Source organism: Cucurbita moschata, unplaced genomic scaffold (assembly GCF_002738365.1).
Source record: "Cucurbita moschata cultivar Rifu unplaced genomic scaffold, Cmos_1.0 Cmo_Scf00092, whole genome shotgun sequence".
Lineage (NCBI taxonomy): Eukaryota > Viridiplantae > Streptophyta > Magnoliopsida > Cucurbitales > Cucurbitaceae > Cucurbita > Cucurbita moschata.
Genome location: NW_019268608.1, coordinates 571,399 through 576,261, shown reverse-complemented (window position 1 = coordinate 576,261; position 4,863 = coordinate 571,399). Strand labels below are relative to the sequence as shown.

At 34.8% G+C, this 4,863-nt stretch overlaps 2 non-coding genes across 2 annotated transcripts; both read right to left on the bottom strand.

Moving 5' to 3' along the window:
* Window positions 1-1,150: 1,150 nt before the first annotated feature.
* On the bottom strand, window positions 1,151-1,223 carry TRNAA-AGC. Its single transcript has one exon. It is a non-coding gene; the product is annotated as a tRNA-Ala (tRNA).
* A 3,301-nt stretch (window positions 1,224-4,524) lies between these two features.
* Window positions 4,525-4,597, bottom strand: TRNAA-UGC. The gene has a single exon. It is a non-coding gene; the product is annotated as a tRNA-Ala (tRNA).
* Window positions 4,598-4,863: the final 266 nt, after the last annotated feature.

Here is a 4,863-nt window from a genome sequence, read left to right as displayed (position 1 = left end):
AATCTTTGTTTTGTTCTCCTAAATGTATATAAAAAAAATCTTATATATTTTTAGATAAAAAATTTAAGATTACCTATTTAATAAAACTCGATCCAAACTTCTACTCATAAATTTAATTATTATTTGTATACAATTGTTAATATGTAAGAAAATACACGTACAAAATGTTTATACTATTGGTAGTACACTAGTCTCGGTTGTTTGACTAAAACAATGCACCATTGTCCAAACTAAAGAATTTGATTCGAAGCTATCTCCTAATAGAGGGAGGCTCAATTAGACTTTGTTGTAAGATTCGATCCTATCAATTTGAATAGCGTTCTCCAACTATAAATATTGAACTCTAAACTATTCACGAGCAAAGTAAGTTTGTTGAAACTATCTATAAAAGTGTTCCAAAGTGAGTCGTGGAGAAGATTTGCCTTAAAATCTAGTTCCAATTAAGGATGTCAATGATGAAGTGCAAGCTGTTGGAAGGTTTGCCGTGGAAAATTTCAGAGGTGGTAGATATAATTTAATCTACAAGCGTGTGGTGGTCTTTTCAGTCCCATATAGGGTTTGACACCAAATTTTATATTATTGTGATCTACAAGCGTGTGGTGGTCTTTTCAGTCCCATATAGGGTTTGACACCAAATTTTATATTATTGTGATAGAAGCTATAAATGACAACAATATTCATTGGTCAGATATTGCAATTGTGAGGAATCTTTCAAGGGATTCGCAATTGTGAGGAATCTTTTAAGGGATTCATCAAAAAAATTCCCTCAAGCTCTTATCTCTCGTGAGGAATCAGAGGAATCAGGAATCTTTTAGAGGAATCTTTTAAGGGATTCATCAAATTCCAAATAGTATAAGCTCTTATCTCTCGTGAGGAATCAGAGGAATCAGGAATCTTTTAAGGGATTAAGCTCTTATCTCTTGTTAGTATAACTCTTATATTATCTCTCGTGAGGAATCAGAGGAATCAGGAATCTTTTAAGGGATTAAGCTCTTATCTCTTGTTAGTATAACTCTTATCTCTAATGAATTCATCAAATTCCCTTCCCTTTATAATAATCCTTTTATAAGTACTTTTCTTTTTCTGTCGTACCCACCTTATACATAACATGTTAAATTAATTCATACTTAAAAAAATAATTTCTCCCTTTTGGAGATGCGAGGTATCGATCCCCGTACCTCTCGCATGCTAAGTGAGCGCTCTACCATCTGAGCTACATCCCCACAATTTTTGCATCACGAAAACCCTAAATTTTCCGTCATCAATAATAGTGAAAATGAAGAAATATTGCTACCCAACATGTCATGAATAGGGAAAAATTGAAAAGAAATAATATATTTAATAATGATAGTCTTATTTTTGGAGATGCAGGGTATCGATCCCCATACCTCTCACATGCAAAGCAAACGCTCTACCATCTGAGCTACATCCCCGTGATTTGTACATCATAAAATAGGTATTGGAATGATAGGGGGAAGGACTTGGGTCCCTTCTGCTTCTCTGACTATGGCGATAGGAATTAGAGTGGTGAGGGTATGACAGAGACCTTGAACCACTTCTCCCCATAAGTTTCAATTGAGTTTGAGTGTCTGCTACAGGCTGAGATATAGCATGCAATACGAACATTCGATTCAAAGACATCTTTGTCTCCATGATTAAGCCTCTCTCAAGATGAAACACCTTGCATGTTCCATTTTGAAACAAAAAGGTAACCCCCTATGCTTGCAATTTACCACTACTCAACAAATTGTTCCTCAGGTCTGGCACATAGAACACTCCTGTGATTATCATTATGATTCTATTCACTTCCAGCCATACATTACCCTTTCCGGTTACAACCATGCTTGACATTCCCATTGAAAATGTCTAAACTTGTGACAGTTATAGCACTCCACTATGGCCTTGTTGAAGGTTTGTCTGTCTCGTCCCCTTCCTCTGCCTCTAAAGCTTCCACGACTTTGACTCCTTCCTTCAGCAGACTGCACAAGTGGACTCTCTATCGACATACTTTTATTATGACACACTTAGAAGACTGCTGCTTCTAGTTTTAACTACTTTAGGGCATGGCTCTAATACTAAATTGTTAGGAATAGAAAAAGAAAATTGGAAAGATCAGAAGAATTGGGAGAAATCTCTCATCCAATTGAAGAATGATTAAATCAAATCTAATTCAACTAACTAGATCAAATCTAATCCAAATAACTCAATCAAATCTAATCCTAACATTTACCATATCTATTTGGTATCATATTTATGTCTCGTATCTATATCTCATTTTTATTTTTGTGACTCTGAGATATTTTGCTTTTATAAATAGATATCTTCACGAAAATAAGTTTAATTTATGTTGAGATGAAGAACAAAAATTTACACTTAAAGGACGTTGATACTTGGGACTTTGATTCCTCTTAGTGTGAAGCTTGCATCTTGCAATTACCTGGGTAGAGAATGTGTTTCAATTAAAATTCACTCAAGAGAAAATAATCAAATAACGAACCATAGTTGACAGAGGATAACTTTTAATCTACAAGCGTGTGGAGAATGGTCTTTTCAGTCCCATATAGGCTTTGACCCCAAATTTTATATTATTGTGATAGAAGCTATAAATGACAACAATATTCATTGGTCAGATATTGCAATTGTGAAGAAGTTCCGTCATATGCATGGGACGCTACCGCCATCCTATAAGCTCTTATCTTTTGAGAAATTCATCAAATTCCCTCTCCACAAGTAGTATAAGCTCTTATATTTTGAGGAATTCATCAAATTCCCTCTCCACAAGTAGTATAAGTCATAAAATTCCCTCTCCACAAGTAGTATAAGTTCTTATCTTTTGAGGAATTCATCAAAGTCCCTCCCCATAAGTAGTATAAGTCATCAAATTCCCTCTCCACAAGTAGTATAAGCATTTATCTTTTGGAGGAATCTTTTAAGGAATTGTATAAGTCATCAAAGTCCCTCCCCACAAGTAGTATAAGTCATCAAATTCCCTCTCCACAAGTAGTATAAGCATTTATCTTTTGGAGGAATCTTTTAAGGAATTGTATAAGTCATCAAATTCCCTCTCCACAGTAGTATAAGCTCTTATCTTTTGGAGGAATCTTCCACAGTAGTATAAGCTCTTATCTTTTGGAGGAATCTTTCAAATTTCCTTTACAAGTCCTCTCTCTATGTGCTTGTGGGACATTACTCAGCCATAATGATATAATAAAAATTCTCTCTCTCTTATCTCTTTTAAGGAATTCATCAAATTCCCTTTACAGTAAGTCCTCTCTCTATGAGACATTACTCAGCCATAATGATATAATAATCCTTATATAAGCCACATAATCCTCTCTCTATGAGACATTACTCAGCCATAATGATATAATAAAGGAATTCATCTAAGGAATTCATCAAATTCCCTTTACAATAAGTCCTCTCTCTATGAGACATTACTCAGCCAAAAAGGAATTCATCTAAGGAATTCATTCCCTTTACAATAAGTCCTCTGGAATTCATCAAATTCCCTTTACAATAAGTCCTCTCTCTATGAGACATTACTCAGCCATAAAGGAATTCATCTAAGGAATTCATTCCCTTTACAATAAGTCCTCTCTCTATGAGACATTACTCAGCCATAAAGGAATTCATCTAAGGAATTCATTCCCTTTACAATAAGTCCTCTCTCTATGAGACATTACTCAGCCATAAAGGTTAATTCATTCCCTTTACAATAAGTCCTCTCTCTATGAGACATTACTCAGCCATAAAGAATTTGAGACATTACTCAGCCATAAAGGAATTTGCATCAAATTCCCTAGCCATAAAGGTTAATTCATTCCCTTTACAATAATCCTCTGGAATTCATCAAATTCCCTTTACAATAAGTTGTATCCTCTGGAATTCATCAAATTCCCTTTACAATAAGTCCTCTCTCTATGAGACATTACTCAGCCATAAAGGAATTCATCTAAGGAATTCATTCCCTTTACAATAAGTCCTCTCTCTATGAGACATTACTCAGCCATAAAGGAATTCATCTAAGGAATTCATTCCCTTTACAATAAGTCCTCTCTCTATGAGACATTACTCAGCCATAAAGGTTAATTCATTCCCTTTACAATAAGTCCTCTCTCTAAGACATTACTCAGCCATAAAGAATTTGAGACATTACTCAGCCATAAAGGAATTTGCAATTTGCATCAAATTCCCTAGCCATAAAGGTTAATTCATTCCCTTTACAATAATCCTCTGGAATTCATCAAATTCCCTTTACAATAAGTTGTATCCTCTGGAATTCATCAAATTCCCTAGCCATAAAGGTTAATTCATTCCCTTTACATCAAATTCCCTTTACAATAAGTTGTATCCTCTGGAATTCATCAAATTCCCTTTACAATAAGTCCTAAAGGAATTTGCATCAAATTCCCTAGCCATAAAGGTTAATTCATTCCCTTTACAATAATCCTCTGGAATTCATCAAATTCCCTTTACAATAAGTCCTCTCTCTATGATATATTTAATATTAGATAGTCTTATTTTTGGAGATGCGGGGTATCGATCCCCGTACCTCTCGCATGCAAAGCGAGCGCTCTACCATCTGAGCTACATCCCCACAATTTTTATATCATAAAACCCTAAATGTCCCATCATCAATAATAGTGAAAATAAAAAAAAATCAAAATATTAATAACAAATAGTTTGGTTTGGTGATGCGGGGCATCGATAATTGTGAAAATGAAAAAATATAATAACAAATTAAATACTTTCTTTTGGAGAGGCGGGTTATCAATCCCCGTACAACTCGCATGCAAAGCGAGCGCTCTACCATCTGAGCTGCATCCCCACGATTCTTACATTAAAAAATCCTAAACCTCTCGT